General features: G+C 42.2%; 1 protein-coding gene across 2 annotated transcripts in view; it reads left to right on the forward strand.

The window, feature by feature from the left end:
• Window positions 1-18,340, forward strand: part of TNK2 (tyrosine kinase non receptor 2) — a 296,608-nt gene that overhangs the window by 69,304 nt on the left and 208,964 nt on the right. For both annotated transcript variants that reach the window (XM_077487599.1, XM_077487600.1), the window contains one exon: window positions 3,636-3,945. The gene's annotated coding sequence lies outside the window, so the exon portion shown is untranslated. The remainder of the gene's footprint in view (window positions 1-3,635; window positions 3,946-18,340) is intronic.

The following is an 18,340-nucleotide window of genomic DNA, read 5'->3' on the forward strand; positions in this document are numbered from 1 at the left end:
AGGTCTATGGGACATGAAAAATCTAAAGTCCTAATTTTATAGGCTTGTATGCAAGTTATTACCATAAAAGGTGTATGGGGACTCGGGTACTGTCGCATGACGTCAGAAGGGGGCTTTTTTTTTTCTTTCTTTCTGTCAGCGGTTGACGTGATCGTCTGTGTTTATTACTTTTTGACGGTTTTTTAGTGAATGGGTAGGGGTACGATATTCCAGACTCTAAGTCCTCCGTCCGCAGACCCCGACATCCACCGTCCAGGGTTGTCTGGAAGAGACCCTTGCCCTCATCATCGTGGGGACAGGGTGCTTTGGGGGGCACCCCAAAGAACCCTCCCCTTGTTGAGGGCAAGCAGCCTGGTATGGTTCGGGGGGGGGGGGGGTTGGGGGTGGGCTTGCTAATCTCCTGCCTTTCCTGGCCTGTCAGGCAGCATGCTCGGATAAGGGTCTGGTATTGGCCAAAGCATACAGGTCAGGTGCACACTTTGGCCAATCAGCAGCCTTCAGTTCAATGCGATCTCGCAGTGCATTATGGGGCGCTCGTTGGTGGGGAGCATGCTGTGAGCGCCCCATTAGTTCTAGATCTACAAACAAACGAACACACGATGTTCGAGACGAACATACATTCAACTAGAAAATCGGGTACATCCCTATTCCTGATCACCGCCACACCCGTGCACCACTGCTGTCTGTACTAACCATGGCCTGTATACTGACATGTTTCTGCCTGCTGCCTGGACTGATCCTTTGCCTGTTTGCAGATAATGTCTCTGCCTGCTGCCTGAACTGACCCATCTGCATGGCCGAATGATTCCATTCCTAGCCACAGAAACTATCTTGTTCTTCCTTATTTCAGCCTCCCATACATTCTGACCAGTAAACATGGCATTCCTGGGGGTCATCCATGCACCAATAGGCTAGGCTTGCTTGGCTTATAGTAACAGGGATTGCTATAGGTGACAATACAGTACACTGACTTTGATACAATTGATTGATTTGTGTAATACACAACATACAATGTCCGGTACATAATCCAAACAGTGAAAAAGTCTCACATGGACAGAATATGTTTTGGATTCTAATTTAATGCCCATGCTGTGTGTGAAAAATATCTTATTAAATTGACAACTGTGTGTAAAAGGAAAAAAATTATAATTTTAATATTCTTTCTGCGTTTTTACAAAAATTTGTGGCAACAAAATGAATTAGGAACTATGCCTCTTGAAAAATACCTTGGGGTGTTTACAAATTAAGAATTTGGTCATGTTTTGGGTGTTTCTACTGCCCTGGTGCTCCAGGGCCTCTGAAATTGTTATAAGTAGTCAGACCCCTCTTTGTGGCTAGGCTGTGAAAAAGTCTCACACGTGATTATCGCTGTACTTGGAAGGAGCAGCAGAATGTTTTATTTTTTGGTTATAATTCTAAGTGTGCCTATGCCTATTAACCACGTAATGACCGCCCTACGCACATATACTGCGGCAGGGCAAAATCGTGTACCTGTATGTGATTTCTGTTCTTGGGTCTGGTGCATGCCACCGAAACCGCACTCCTGCTGTGATTGTGACAGGGGACCCGCTGAACATTTGCCGTAGAGGCAGAACAGCATTCTGTCAAAGAGGAAGAGAGATCTTGTGTTCCTGCTAATCAGGAACTCGGATGTCTCTCTCCCTCCAGTCAGTCCATCCCCTATGTTTAAGCACTGTTTATAGTGTGAAATGTGTCAGCTCTTCTGTCCGTTCTGCTGTGGCATGTTTTTGTGTCTTTTCACTCAATAAAGGCGAAAATACATTTTTTGAGTGCGGCTGTCCAGGACTCTTTTTCAGTACTTCAGTTTATCCCCTATACAGTTAGAAATCACTCCCTAGGAGCACACTTACCCCTTTGTTAACCCCATTCCCTGCCAGTGTCCTTTATACAGTGACAGTGCATTGTTTTTAGCACTCATCACTGTATTGGTGTCACTGGTCCCCAAAAAGTTTCACTTAGTGTCAGATTTGTCCACCACAATGTCGCAGTCTCGCTAAAAATCACTGATTGCCGCCATTAATAGTAAAAAATATATATTAAATAAAAAAGTCCCTAAATCTATCCCACAGTTTGTAGATGCTATAACTTTGCGCAAATCAATCAATAGAATACATATTGGCCTAAATTGATGAAAAAAATGTGACTTATTTTTATTGGATATGTTTTATAGTAGAAAGTAAAAAATGTAGTTGTTTCCCCAAAAATGTTCTCTTTTTTTGTTTATAGCGCAAAAAATGAAAACCGCAGAGATGATCAAGTACCACCATAAGAAAGCTCTATTTGTGAGAAAAAAAGACATCCATTTTATTTGGGTGCAGCATTGCACGACTGCGCATTTATCAGTTAATGTAAAGCAATGCCGTATCAAAAAAAAAATGTCCTGTCATCAAGGGGGTAAAACCTTCTGGGGCTGAAGTGGTTAATTATAAACTTTGTGAGAAAAAAAAATACGTTTCAATTTTCTGCATTTTTGAAAAACTTGCGGCAAAATATCACATTTTTCCTGGGATGATCAGTGGTGTTGGGAAAGGATGCATGTGAGCTGTGAATGAAACGTGTGCAAGTCTGCGAGGACTCAGCGTGGTTTTAGTATTAGCCAGGAGGCTAAATCATTTTCTTTATTGGACTTTGCTTTGATGCATTGAGGGGCCCAAAATCCAAGGAGGACCTTTGGGCTTTCAAGGAACATAAATTACTCACCATATTCCTGACTGCTTATCACAAATTTGGTGGCCCTGGAGCACCACTATGGTGGAAACGCCCACAAAATTATCATATTATAGAAAGCAAACACCCGTAGATATTTTCTGAAAGGTATAGTGAGTCTTTTGAAAAGACAAATTGTACCCAAGGTGGGGGCAAGTGCTTAACTTTCTGTGTACTGCTACAGACCTTTCACTGCCACCAGTTTATCTTATGAAACCCCGGAATGTATGAAGACAGGTACACTCCATGCAAAAATCTTCCCTGTACTGACAGGAGCTGTTTGCCAAATAGCTAACGTCACAATGCAGTTGTCAGCCCATTTTATGAATGAAGTCGAATGGGGCTTCCTCCTATCAATCTTGGGCAGATGTCTGAATGGTCAGTTTACCAAAGGGCTTTTGTTGTTCACTTCCATGATCTTTCAGCTGTTAGCATATCCAAAGGTATTTGTACTTTGTTCTAAACAGAGATATTTATTTTTCTGGAGTGTATTCACTATGCATGTCTTATGCCACATAGTCTTATTCCTGCTGCAGAAAAAGTAGCAGCATCGTTATTAAAGAGAGAAAAATGAAACCACCCAACACATTGAGCAACGCCCTCTTGTAAAAGACTAAACAGGTGGCCGGTCCAGCAAACATCTAAAATGATTGACCTATATCCCATTTTTGAAAAACTGAAAGTGTCTACGTTCTGTAAAAGCAGTGTCTTAAATACTGTTTTGCTCATCCTAATAACGTGATCTCCAGAAATCCTCACATAACCACATTTCAATGTAATTAGTGTGGTTTTTATGTCAAGTAATGTGCTCTATATTGCAGAAGAATCATAGGCTGTAAAATGACTGTGGAACAATTATGAGGGAATGGTTGCTTAATATGTGTTAATGTGCACTTCTGATATTCTAGGTGTGTTCCATCCAGTATGCTGTGTGTAACCACAAGGATGCACTGAAAATCGCTGTCACATTGCTCACCCTTCTGAAAAACATTTGCTTCAAGATCATTTGTGAAGACATGTCACAGAAACTGTATTCGTGGCAAGAGATGTGGTTCTCCAGAAAATAAGAAACAGACGCTCCTGACTGGAGGAGCTTACAGTCAACTCAATGAATTATTTAATATGCAGCACATTAATGCAGTCAGAAGACAACCATTTACATGAAGGGACTCTGATAATCAGCAGACAGGTGTACATACAGCCTGAACCAGTTTTGGGGTAAGTGACAGTTTGGAGTAAATGCTGTAACAGATTGCTATTGTGACTCTATGGAACAAAAAAACCCTTGATGTCTGCAGGAAATTTGAGGATAACTGAAAGGATACCATCATGTCATCTGTTACAATCAGTCTGCAATATCTGTATTAGAAACTAGAGTGTTTATGACTAAACTTGATCAAGTGTCTGTGATGTTTATATAGTATAAAGCATTTAGGAAGCAGTTCCTTTTTTCATTATTCGTAATGGAAATTTGCTCATAATTAAAAACACTAAAGTTTTTTTTTTAAGCAGAGGCCCTAGAGAATGAAATGGTGGGTGTTGCTTTTTTATGTGACACAATATTTGTGCAGCGGTTTTTCAAAGGGACATTTTTTTGAAAAAAATACACTTTAATAAATTGAATGCCCAATTGTTTGGTATAATACAAAAGATGTGATAAATAGATGTAGTAAATAGATATCAAACAATATATGTACTGAATAAAACTCACACTAAGTGAGAATATAAATGAATAAACTGTGGCAGCTATTACAAAGGTACTAAACTTCAAAAATGGATGTATGAATTAACAGCGCTTGCAGAATATTAAACAACAATTACATAATGTGCTCAAAACATTAACAGTAATGGTATTCTCAAAATCCAAAATATAATAAAGTGCTGAGTGCTCCAAAATATATAAATAAAGTGCATCTGTGATTCAAGATAAAGTGTTTGTGTGCCACACTCCCCTCTTGTGATCCCACTCACCAAAACGTATGGATCCTCAGCTTGCAGTCTGATGTCGAGAGCTGTGATCTGAATGATCTGGTGTGTGAGGAGTGGACTCTCAAAAAGCTTTCCATAGGGGTATTCACGTGGATAGACCCAAGTAAATCAACCATAATGGCAGAAAACACAAGAAAAAACAATGGTGAAGTACCGCTGATACTATGTGCGCTATGCAATACAAAAAAGGTCCTTGATGATGCCCTGGAGGAGGGGCGAAACGCGTTGATGCATTTGTGGTTTCTTAAACCACTGACGCAACGTTCGCCGTCCATGGAACGCATGCCAAACAGCGGTGGACCTGGATTATACACTGATGTCTGTTTAACACAGATACCAAACATGTCACACTTCAAAATTTGCATACACCTGTGTTGCGGTACGGAACCTAAAAATCACTGTAGGCAATGCTTTTGTAATTCTAAACTGGTAACCTGTAAAGCATTTACAGGTTACCAGTTTAGAATTAGACAGGAGGCCTGGAGCTAGAATTATTGCTCATGCTCTGACAATTGCGGCTATACTTCATGTGTGCTGTGATTGCCATTTACATGTGTGTGGGTCGGTAACTATTCTTTTTTCTAACATTGTGCCTTTTTTTTTTATCAACTTTATTGCTATTACAAAAGATGAACAACCTTCCTTGTGATAACATGAACCGTGACAGGTCCTCTCTATGGAGAGATTTGGGGTCTGTGAGACCCCAGATCTCACCTCTGGCCTCCAAAACATCTGATGAAACCAATATCAGTTTAATCTTATGCTTTCACAAGCCAGTAATGGCTTAACATAAGACCCAAACCGTAAGTGATGAAATTCTTGTTGCTTCCATTTTCTGACATTACTCAACGGGAGGAACAACATTAGTTCCTCTCACTGTGTCCCAGGAACTGGATGCTGCTGATCACATCCTTATTGGTCTCCCCAATCGGACAGGAAAGCCCGCTAAAGGCAGTGGTAGGAGGGGGAGGGAACCTCTTCCACCGCCTGTAAAAGTAATCCAGTAGCTGCTCAGATTATTTTTTACTAGAAAGAGAATCGGCTACTTGAAAAAACAATATCTGGATCATGACTATAGCTGCAGTCATGATCCTGGTATAACCACTTCAGCCGCTTTATAAACAGCCTAAGGGGTGGGAAGTAGTTAATTAATTTTTAATGCATTAAATGCCTTTGAGAAAGTCCAGAAGGACCCAACATGTCAGATGGGAGGAGCTTGTGGCATCATCACACCGGTCTCACTGTGGAACAGATCAAGTCTATGGTCTGGTAACTCGTGTGGACTGGAGTGTCTTTTATATGCATGAATACTTTATCTAGGCGAATGCATTTGGACAAGCTTGATTTAATTTTAATAGTCAATAAGCATTGTGGAGTTTCTCTGTATTTCCTTATGAGCATATGAGACCTGAATTGTTCTTCAGAAGCAGACCTAGTCTGTAAAGCAGATCGGAGGAGATTGTGACACAATGCTATTTATGACCTTGTTGTAATATTAAGATGCACCTAAGGAGGTAAGGGCATATCTGGTAGCGTACTTGGGTGGATGTAACTGGCACATTGGTAAATTACTGATCCAAGACATTGAAGGAGCTGGATGATTTATTGAACAATTAGTACACTGGGACTTTTTGGACTCTGAATATATTTTATATATATGGTTTGGAGGACATAAAAACATTGATTGCAAGTTATATATTTATTTTGGCTTTATCGGCATATGTACTTTTTATGTACGAATAATTATTTTGATAATATATGGTTGGCAGTTATCTATGGTTTGCAAACACTGTATGTATGCAATTGTTTTGAGGAGCACTGCACTATATAATTGAGAAAACCAATCCGCTACATTTACTGTTTGGGTGTTCTGACAGCCGTGGGTGTCAGCTGTCAGTATACAATAGCAAGCAGAGGGGAATCTGTCATCCTTGCTTTAATTTAGAAACTGTGGTCTCTTCCTCTATTGCACTGTTATCAGTTAGCATTGCTCCCAGTTTGCTTTTTGAATTAGAGAACCCCTTACCCTTATGTTATGGAAATCAGGAGAGCAGGAGGTGGTGTTTAGTCCCAGCAACATGCCTTGTCCTAGGTCCAAAACACTGCTTCTCTGTATACACTGGGGTTGATTTACTAAAACTGGAGAGTGCAAAAACAGGTGCAACTCTGCATAGAAACCAATCCGCTTCCAGTTTTTTTGTCAAAGCTTAATAGAAAAAGCTGAAGCTAGAAGCTGATTGGCTACCATGCACAGCTATACCAGATTTTGCACGCTTCAGTTTTAGTAAATGAACCCCACAGTACAATGATCAAGCTCAGTTTCTCACCCTAGGACAGGAGGCATGATTCTGGCAGGATAAGCAGGAGAAAAAAAAAAGGGAAAATCTGCAAAAAATGAATGCTGTAATCACATCTAAGTATTGGTAAACTGCATTATATAACATTTTAGGTTAAATCTATAATAACCCAGGAAGGTAAAAGCTGGAGTGCTGGCTGTACAGTGTTTCCTGTAGGTTTTACCCTGACAAGGTTTCTAGGTCACGGGAGTTATGCCTGGGGCATGTAGGAAGTTGAACTGCATTCCTAAGTACATTCCAGTGAGTGTGCCCACTGAGGCGGACTCTGTGCACCAATGCAAGATGAAATTATGCAGCTTGTGCACTGACTGTTACTGCTCTGTTTATTTAACTTTTTTTGCAGAGTATGCATTTTAATCAAATATTTAATTGTGTTTAAAAAAAAATTATAAAAAAATTAAAGTTTATTCCTTTGAGGCACATATAGATGAAAGCAGGATGACAGAACATGGAAGATGAAATGTGTAGAAATAAAAAAAAATGCTGTGTCCTCCATCTCTCCAGAAATGCTGGAGAGATGCACACCAGGGGGGGTGGTGATTTACTGAAGGCAATCAGACTGGTTGTCCTCTGCAAGTGCAGTCACTCCAGAGCTCAGTAAATGAGGTAAAGCTTCACTTTGCAAAGAATACCCAATCACATGCAAGGGGGAAAAAATGCATTTCTTTATCGTACATCACAGGACACAAAGCCTCAGTATTCACTGATGAGTTATATAGGCACCACTAGGTGATGGACACTGGCACATCTTAGACAGGAAGTTTAGCTCCCTATATAACCCCTCCCCTAACTGGGAGTGCCTCAGTTTTTTCACCAGTGTCTTAGGTGTTGGTCACAAGTAAAGATGTGCTGTGCTGAGCTCCACTGGAATATTCCTTACTGGGGCAAGCCATGCAACTGGATCCATTTAAAGTGCTTTTTCTAGGCCAAATTGAATGGTACCCGTGCCTCGTGTCTGAAGAAACGGGGTTCTGTCTGTAACGCTTTTCTTTTTAGAGAGCTGGACCCCGGTATCCAGTATTTGTTTTTTTCAGCCATATTCCTGATGGGGTGCTTTACAGGCCCAGAGCTAGGATCCCCCTTTTTAAAGGAGGCCCTAGTCCCTGAAGGTTTTTCAAACGGAGCCCACCGTGAGAGGTGAAGATTGGTCTGTTATCACAGAACCCTGGAGCTGGATAAGGTAAGGGAGATTCCTAAGGAATTTTTCTAGTTTCTTATGGTCTTCTCCTTTAAGTAATGTTGCTATGCCTAAAGTCGCCACAGGGGGCTGTCAAGAGCATGTACCTTCCATGCTTGTCTTTCTTGTCTCTGTGATCATGCTGCATGCTCCTCCGAGCCCAGGCTTCAGGTAGGATGTGGATGGGGGACTTTTTCCTCTTATGCCGCGTACACACGATCGGAATTCCGTCCAGAAAAACAGATGAGAGCTTTTTATTGGAAAATGCGACCGTGTGTATGCTCCATCAGAATTTAGCTGTCCGAGTTTCCGCCAGCCAAAAATTGATAGCATGTTCTCAATTTTCCCGACGGAAAAACTTTCTATCGGTAATTCCAATCGTGTGTATGCAATTCCGACACGCCAAAAATCACGCATGCTCAGATTCAACTACGAGACAGAAGCTATTGGCTACTGGCTATTGAACTTCCTTTTTCTAGTCACGTCGTACGTGTTGTACGTCACCGCATTATAAATGATCGGAATTTGATGTGACCGTGTGTGGGCAAGACAGCTTGAGCCAAATTCCGTCGGGAAAACCATCAGAGCTTTTTCCGACAAGAATTCCGATCGTGTGTACGCGGCATTAGAGAATGTCTCCCCACAGCTCTTTTAAATGTAAGGGCAGTCAGCGGTACCCGCTCCACCTCCCGCCGCCATCAGTGCAGCCATTCTGGTGGTCTCTCAATCACCTACCCTCCGCTCTCCTCCGCCCCAGCCCCCCTCCATGGCAATCCGATCGGTATTGAAACCCTCGGCTTATGCGGGAAAGCAGAGTTTGCTTAAAAGAGAACAAGGGGATGAGTGGTATGGGGGCTGGGAAAAGGGGGCGGAGCATAAGCGTGGCGTCTGGCGTGGATTGACGCCCACAACGAGGACTAATTGAGGCTATAAGATGCACTTTTTTTTCAGGTGCACAGCTCAAGGAAGGACACAGAGCGGATGGAGAGCATGAAAGTGTAGCTGACACAGACATCCCCAGGCAGCATTTACTTAGCACCAGACTGGGCCTTTTATAGCAGTGGTAGTTGCTGGACTATATTGTTCAGCGGTACGTGCATTTCTGCATTTTGTATGTCGGCATTTGTGCATGGTACTATGGGCAGAATAGGTACGGGTACCCAGAGAAATAGGGGCTCAAGGTGATCTCCCTCAGGCTCTGAGAACCCCCCTTCTGCAGCACCATCTCCTTCTGAAGAACCTAGGGAGGCTGGTCAGGATGAGTCGTCGGGGTCAGGGGCTACATCTGCTGCTGGCACTTCAGCCCCTGTATTCATCACTCGGGAGGTTTATCCTCAACTATAAGTGGATTAGAGGAAAGATTAATGGCGGTAATTATATCTTCTCTAGGGGGAAGAAAGCGCATTAGATCCCCTTCTACACAGGACCCTCAAACAGAGGAACTCTGGGAAGGGGGAGATGATTCCCCCTCTGGGGATAGGGATGAGGATGACTCCTCTTCTGGGGAATCTAGTGGGGAAGGTCCCTTTTCAGCTTCACAGGCTGAGAAATTGCTGGTGCAAACTCTTACTGAAAGGGTCCGCTCCACATTTAGGTTACCTGTATCTGAGCCACTTGAGAAACCCACATCTAGTTTGGGTTCACTTAAACCTCCTTGAGCGGCGCATACTTTTCCAGTTCATTCCCTGCTGGAAAAGCTTATTTATTCTGAGTGGGATCACATATTTTCCTTCCTAAAAAGTTTTCAACTCTTTATCCTATGGAGGAAAAATTCACAAAGATGTGGAGTGTACTGGCAATTGATGCTGTTATCTCTTGTCCGTTTGATTAACACTCAAATGCTTAGGGATCCATCTGATAAAAAGATGGAATTCCTGTTGAAAAACGTTTTTGCCTTGGCAGGTTCAGTAGCTCAACCTGCAATGGCGGCAGTTGGGGTATGCCAGTCAATAAGAGATCACTTGAAACAGATACTGAACAGTAGGCCCAAGAATTAGCCGAGCTGCCAGCAGCCTTGTGTTTTCGGTTGATGCAATCTGAGATTCTATCCTTCAGACCTCGTCTTGCGCTTGGGCTGGTACATATGCGTAGAATCTTGTGGCTGAAAAATCGGTCTGCTGAAACTCCATGCAAAAATTCATGGCGGGGAGTTCCCTTTTCAAGAGAAGACCTTACCCAACAATATTCTGGAGAGTTGTGCGGTGTACCTGGCTCTAAAAATCTGGACATTCAAGTCCTGTCAGGGTACAATCTGACAATGCCACAGCAGTGGCTTATATCAATGACCAAGGGGGCACCAGGAGTCGTGCAGCCCAGAAAGAGGTAAACCAGATCTTAATCTGGGCAGAAAAGCATGGGCCATGCATATAGTCAATCTTCATCCCAGGGAAATTCGCAGGCGGACTACTTAAGTCGCCAGCAGTTGTTCCCAGGGGAATGGTCTCTTCACCCTGACATCTTCCTGGCCGTATGTCAAAGATGGGGGATCCCGGATGTAGATCTGTTTGCGTCCAGGTTCAACAACAAGATCGATAACTTTGTGTCAAGGACAAGGGATCCACTTGCATGCGGGACGGATGCGTTGGTGACTCCATGGCATCAGTTCTTACTGATTTATGCATTCCCTCATATTCTGCTGCTACCATGGGTTCTTCGCAGGATCAAGCAGGAAAATAAGTCAGTGCTTCTAGTGGCCCAGAAGATCTTGGTATGCAGAAATAGTAAAGATGGCGGTAGGGTCCCCATGGACCCTACCACTACGTCCAGACATGCTATCGCAGGGAACAGTGTTCCATCATACCTTACAAATGCTAAACTTAACGGTTTGGCTATTGAAACCCACATTCTGAAAAGTCGTGGACTTTCAGGCCCAGTAACTTCTACCTTAATTAATGCAAGGAAGCCAGCTTCCAGAGTCATTTATTATAGAATCTGGAAGGCTTATGTCTCCTGGTGTGAATCCAGGGGTTGGCATCCCAGGAAGTATGTTGTAGGGAGAATTCTTGATTTTCTGCAAATGAAATTGGCTTTGAGTACTATCAAGGGCCAGGTCTCGGCCTTGTCTGTGTTGTTTCAATGTCCACTTGCTTCACATTCTTTGGTCCGAAGGAGTAGCGCGGCTTAATCCACCGGTTAGAGCCCCCCTGAACTCCTGGGACTTGAATTTAGTTCTGTCGGCTTTACAGAAACAGCCTTTTGAGCCGATGCAACATATTCCTTTTGGTCCTTTTGACAAGGAAGCTAGTTTTTCTAGTAGCCATTTCTTCTGCAAGAAGAGTATCTGAATTGGCGGCTCTTTCTTGTAAAGAGCCATATTTAGTCTTTCACAAGGATAAAGTAGTATTACGTCCTCGTCCTAGTTTTCTTACGAAGGTGGTTTCAAATTTTCACCTAAACCAGGATATTGCTCAGCCTTCATTCTTCCCAGATCCCTGTTGTAAGGAAGAAAAGTCGCTACATTCTATGGATGTATTGAGAGCGGTCAAAACCTATGTGGAAGCAACCGCTCAGGTTCACAAAATTGAAGTTTTCTTTGTGTTGCCTGAAGGTCCTAAGATAGGACAGGCAGAGTTGAAATCCACCATTGCTAAATGGATTTGTCAGGTAATTGTTCAAGCTTATGCTTTAAAAGGGAAAGTTCCACCTTTTCAAATCAAAGTGAACTCCACCAGGGCTGTTAGTGCTTCTTGGGCAGTGCATCACCAGGTCTCCATGGCTCCGATCTGTAAGGCTGCAACTTTGTCTTCAGTCCATACGTTCACCAGATTCTATCAGGTGGATGTGAAAAGGCATGAGGATATTATTTTTGGGCGCGGTGTACTATGCAGTACAGGGTCCTCAGGTCTGATTACTCTCTACTTTGTGTCCTCTCCCCTCAAGTGGCATTGCTCTGGGACATCCCATCAGTGACTACTGAGGCTCTGTGTCCTGTGATGTACGATAAAAAAAACTAGGATTTTTATAACGGCTTACGTGTAAAAATCCTTTTCTTGGAGTACATCACAGGACACAGAGCTCCCGGCCCTCTTTTTTGGGGGATATGTATTATGCGCGTATTGCTACAAAACTGAGGTACTCCCAGTTAGGGGAAGGTTTATATAGGGGGCTAAATTTCCTGTCTAGGGTGTGCCAGTGTCCATCACTTAGTGGTGCCTATATAACCCATCAGTGAATACTGAGGCTCTGTGTCCTGTGATGTACTCCAAGAAAATAATTTTACAGGTAAGCTGTTATAAAAATCCTATTTTTTGCTTGCACATGATTGAGGGTAGCCCGCAAAGCTTTTGCTCATTTACTAAGCTGTGGAGCAACTACTCTTGCAGAGTATATTTGCCCCTAGTAAATCAACCCCATAGGGTCCATTTTGTATGTTTCAGATACGGTATACCCCTAGTAAAGATTGTATTGTTTAGTATCAAATACTAAGAAAGCAGTCAATCATAATGTGGTTCAGTTACTAAAGCTGGTGTGTGCAGAATCAGACTCACTTCTCCATAGGAACCAATCAGCTTACAGGTTTTGTTGTCAAAGCTTAATTGAACAAGCTGAGGTTAGAAACTGATATGCTACCATGCGCAGCTGCACCAGATTCTGAGTACACCAGTTTTAGTAAATATACCCCATTGCATTGCATTTTATACTCCTTTTTATACACCTTTTTAGTGTTGAGTAGACCAAAATGACTAATATATTATTGATGGCTGTAGACTGGAGTTTTAGAGCATAACCAGACAGTAATAATAGACCCCTGAATTTTTCTACATGGGTTTTGTAAATAACTGTACAGGGACCTGTTGTCTTGGGTTGTCTCTGGCTTCTCATGCTCCCCTTAGTGTTAGGACACAGTACTTTATTTCCAGTGATGTCCTCTGCCCAGAGAACATACTAGCCTTTACAATGCCGAAGAGTCAGCAGACGCTCAAGGATGTCAACAGAATAATCCATTCATTTTCTACAGTAGTTCCTCTGTATATACACAGCTGTATGTACCTTATAGGGCTCCATCTGACTTATCTGCACTCAAGCAGTGAATGCATAATAGGACAAAACTGCTTAGAAAATCGTGTGTAAAGCATTTCTGCACTGGTGTTATTTTAGATCACCCCTGATACAGTGATTCTGATTTAGAACAATGTATCGTCTAACTAGGTTACACAACCAGTTACAGTGTACATATTGCTAGTTTACTAATGTACTTTGCTACGCAGAGTATGTTCCAGTATCCAAACTTACACGAGTTAAGAGTTAGGGTCCTTTCATATGTGCTTGTCCGTGAACGGACTCCGCTTTGCTCAGCAGGGATTGATCCGCTTATCCCCGCTGAGCAGGCAGATGACAGGGTGCGGAGATAGACCTTTCAAAGTTCCGCTGTCCTCTATGGCGATCGGATGAAAATGGACTGCTTGTCCATTTTTATATGATTCTCCAGATGGATAGAAAATAGGGTTTCCATCCATCTGGATTTCACGGACAGGATTGGATCGGCTGACATCCGCCTCTCCATAGGGCTGAATCTAGTGTCTGATCAGGTCCACCTGAAAAACTGACAGGCGGACCTGATCGGAAAGCCTGTGTGAATGGGGCCATAGTGTACCGAATATAAAAACCGTGTTTTCCCCTATGTTTATGGAACATTGCAGAAACAATGCAGCATGAAGTGTGAATTGATATCACTAAAGCTGACATGAAAATCCATGGTCCATGCTTTGCACATGGTTACAGTGCAAGTGCATAAAAAAAAACAGTGGACTATGCTGAAGTCTTTGCCAGAGGCTTCAGTGCTGGAAGATGGATGAGTTTGAACATGCTGAGGACGAGAGAGATAAACTGTTACCAAAAGTATTGGGGTGCCTGCCTTTACACGCACATGAACTTTAATGACATCCCAGTCTTAATCCGAAGGGTTCAATATTGAGTCGCCCAGCCTTTGTACCCATACCAGCTTCAACTCTTCTAGGAAGGCTGTCCACAAGGTTTAGGAGTGTGTCTATGGGAATGTCTCTGTGCAGGCCAGTCAAGTTCCTCCACCCCAAATTCGCTCATCCGTGTCTTTATGGACCTTGCTTTGAATGGTCAAACATTCCCATAGACACTCTCCTAAACCTCGTGGACAGCCTTCCAAGTAGAGTTGACACTGTTATAGCTGCAAAGGTTGGGCCAGCTCAATATTGAACCCTATGGACTAAGACTGGGATGCCATTAAAGTTCATATGCATGTAAAGGCAGGTGTCTCAATACTTTTGGTAGTATAGTGCAAGTATCCCAGTCTTCTATTGCATTGCATTGCAGGGGAATCTGCAGGAAACGTGCACGAAAAGACAAAGTAGCTACCATTGCTGGTTGCTAGCTTCAGTAGTTTGAGACACAGGCCTAAAAAAATCATGCAGGTCAGAAAAGTAAGAGTAAAAGTAAGAGTAAAGTCGCTTACAATGTACTCTTGTTCCAAGTCAGTCAAAAGCTCAGAAATGGCTGAAAAAGGGAGCGTAATGTATGGATTGAACATAACTCTGTGATTCGGCATATAAGTGACCATGTTCCCTGGACATATAGACATCCACATAATCATGTAGATCATGCAAAAGTGTTCTGGTTACCTTCATTGTGATCTCCCCCTGCCATTTACAATTCCTTTTTAGAAAATGAAGCCCTCTGTCTCCTGTGCTAAAGAATTTCTATGTATCTATGTGCTACTTTTTACATATGGCAAACAAATGATTAGCTGCAGCTTTACAAACGTGTGTTTCCCCAGCAGATGTGAAAGTCACTGTCATTATGTTCGTCAGCTTCCATTCTTTATAGAATAATCTTGGATCACCACTTTGTATTCAGTGGCTATTTATGCAAACTAGACAATGTAGACATATTGTTTTGCACATAAGGATTGATACGTATATATGCATTATTATGCTATAAGAGGTATAGTGGCCAGTAGATTTTGTGCGCTACAGTTTTCTTTTATTTGAAAAGTTGTGGTAATGATAATGTCCACTAGATTACAATGTACTTGTGACAATTAAGCTAAATGATTTTCCATCTCTTGTATCCTCAAACCCCCTCTGCATGTCTCACGTGTATTTTCAGCATTGCAGCACCATGCCTGGCATATGGAGGGTTTTATCTGATAAAAGCTGCTTACAGTACGGTACTTATGCTGAGCCCAAAGCTGTTCCTGACAGAAGACTGTCCTGCCTTTGATTAATGAAGAGTGTTGGTTTCATTTTCATAGTCCCGATGTGCACATATACTGTGCCTCTACTGATTGGACAATTTTGTTTATTTTGAGAGTCTAGCTAACAAAATATAAGTTAACTCAAATATTCTTTCAAAACAAAGTTTCAGCATTTAGGCTGGGTTCACACTGCTGCGATGCGGGAACACTGCGAATCTACTGCGGGTTTCCCGCATCACATGCCTCCCGGCAGCAGTTCACACTGCCCTATGCGAACTGGTGGGAGTGCCAGTGAAAAGTTAATGACACCCCCAAATCGCACTGCGATATGCGAACTGATCTGCAAACTTGGACAGGAATCGGATCGCATGGTGTTAACACCAATGCAATCCGATTCCGCTGCGGACCAAAAAAAGGGTCCTGTGCGAGTTTGGGCCGGATGCGATGCGAATTCAGCCATACTATCTGTATGGCTGAAATCACATCGCACAGAGATCGCATGTGATTTGCTCTGGCCTATACATGCATTTCCCTTAAAGTGGTTGTAAACCCTCACATATACCCAGTGAAGTGAACAGCCTCAGATGATACACAATTCATGATACACGATTCAATTTTTTACTTTCAATATGTTTTTATTTATAATGCAAGGTAAGACAGCAAAAAATATCACAAATAGTACAGTCAGTGAACAATTAAAATTCAGAGAATATGACCCCCAACCTACACATTAGCCAGATCCTCCGACAGTAAAACTTGGAAGTGTAGCCTCTTAAAACTATAAGTCAAATATAAACTAAACTTACTCAAAATATCGATGGGCTGCACATCACGGAATAACCCAGAAGAGTATAGTGCTTCGTCAGTCAGATTTAAAAGCATGCCCCACGTTCTGCTAGGCCCATTTAGATCTCGTCCAGAGAACCTTTTATGTCTACACTGTCAGGAGTAAGAACAGTGTAGAAAACAGAGCAGGGTAAAGGGGGAGGGAAAAAAAAAAAAGAAAAAGAAAAAAGCAGGGAGGGGGGAACTCCCCTACACCCCTCTGCCATGAGTAACGACCTCATAGAGTTACGCCTGACCTTTTCCAGGTTATAAAAATGTCTTGTTAAACAGTAAGTATAGAGAAGAAAAAGAAAAGACAGAAAGGAAAGAAAGAGAAGAAAGAAACAGAGGAAGAAGAGAGAAAAGGAGGGTCTACACGATTCAATTTTTATATAAAAAATGTTTTTTTGTGTGACAGTGCCTAAAAAGTCCATAGCCCCTCTTCTTGTTCATTCCAATATCCTATCTCACCGGGACTACCCTCCATAGATAATTCTGACACTGCACAAGATATGCAGCAAGACATTTTTCCTGACCTACACCCCTGCCTGATGCAGAAGCCAAGCAGGCAAATGATCTTATGCCACATGAAGTTCCACCTGATCTGACAGGAGGTTCCAAGAAGCCCACCCTTGCCATCAATTTTGACCAAATTTCCCGTGCCTTTGTAGCTCACAAACCCCCAAAACATCAGCGATCCACCTCCATGTTTCACAGTTCAAATGGTGTACCTTTCACCATAGGCCTTGACTCCTTTCCAAATGAAGCGTTTATGGTTGTGGCCAAAAAGCTCAATTTTGATCTCATCACTCCAAATGACTTTGTGCCAGAAGATTTGAGGCTTGTCTCTGTGCTGTTTGGTGTATTGTAAGCGGGATATTTTGTGGCATTTGCGTAGTAATGGCTTTCTTCTGTTGAGTCGACCATGCAGCCCATCTTTCTTCAAGTGCCTCCTTATTGTGTATCTTGAAACAGCCACACCACATGTTTTCAGAGAGTCCTGTATTTCACCTGAAGTTAGTTGTGGGTTTTTCTTTGCATCCTGAACAATTTTCCTGGCAGTTGTGGCTGAAATTTTAATTGGTCTACCTGACCATGGTTTGGTTTCAACAGAACCCCTCATTTTCCACTTCTTGATTAGAGTTTGAACACTGCTGATTGGCATTCTCAATTGCTTGGATATCTTTTTATATCCTTTTCTTGTTTTATACAGTTCAACAACCTTTTCAATTCTTTTGTTTTCTCCATGACTCAGAATCCAGAAACATCAGTCCAGAAATTCATTGACCTTTTATACACACACACTAATTACAAGAAAACAGATCACAGGTGAGGATGGATACCTTTAATAGCCATTCAAACCCCTTTGTGTCAACATGTATGCATGTTATCAGGCCAAAATCACCAGGGTATGTAAACTTTTGATCAGGGTCATTTGCGTAGTTTCTGTTGTAATTATGATTTAAAAAAAGAAATCATAAATTCTGACAGGGTTTGTAAACTTATGAGCACAACTGTATAGACACATCTCTCATAATCATTTGTATACAGATAATTTACATGTTTGTACATAAAGCCTTTGTCTCAAAAAGACCAAGAGGCCAACACATTTCACATGCAATGCTTCTTCAGGACCTTTTCAGGAGAGAGAGCAGGTACCCACAAGAGCTTCAGTTCTGCTTCTCCCTCTGAGTGATGTATGCTTAGGGATCCCTACTTCTGTCTTGCTAATAACTAATTTACAGTATACCCAAGGATTGTTTTGGACTACATTCTACTGGTGGCTTGGATAGCAGCTAAGCCTTCAGTTACCCTAACCAAAGCCCCATAGAATCCAGACGCTTTCTGGCTAAACCTTTTCTCCTCCCACAATAAGATAGAATACAACAATGGAGAATTTTTCTCCAGTCACCAACTGTTCCCAGACTGCCTAGTATAGTGGGAAGTCTTTAAAGCATTTCTCAGAGTATGTTTCAGAAAAGATGGCATTTAAAAAGGCAATTACAGAGTATAAGTCACAAGTGACCCAACAAGTGCAATGGCTTGAATAAGAATATATTGCAAACTCTAGAGTCTGCTTGGGAGGCATGGCCCTCT

The sequence above is a fragment of the Lithobates pipiens genome, unplaced genomic scaffold (genome assembly GCF_037356315.1).
Source record: "Lithobates pipiens isolate NorthernLeopardFrog02 unplaced genomic scaffold, aLitPip1_a1.2 Scaffold_18, whole genome shotgun sequence".
Classification (NCBI taxonomy): domain Eukaryota; kingdom Metazoa; phylum Chordata; class Amphibia; order Anura; family Ranidae; genus Lithobates; species Lithobates pipiens.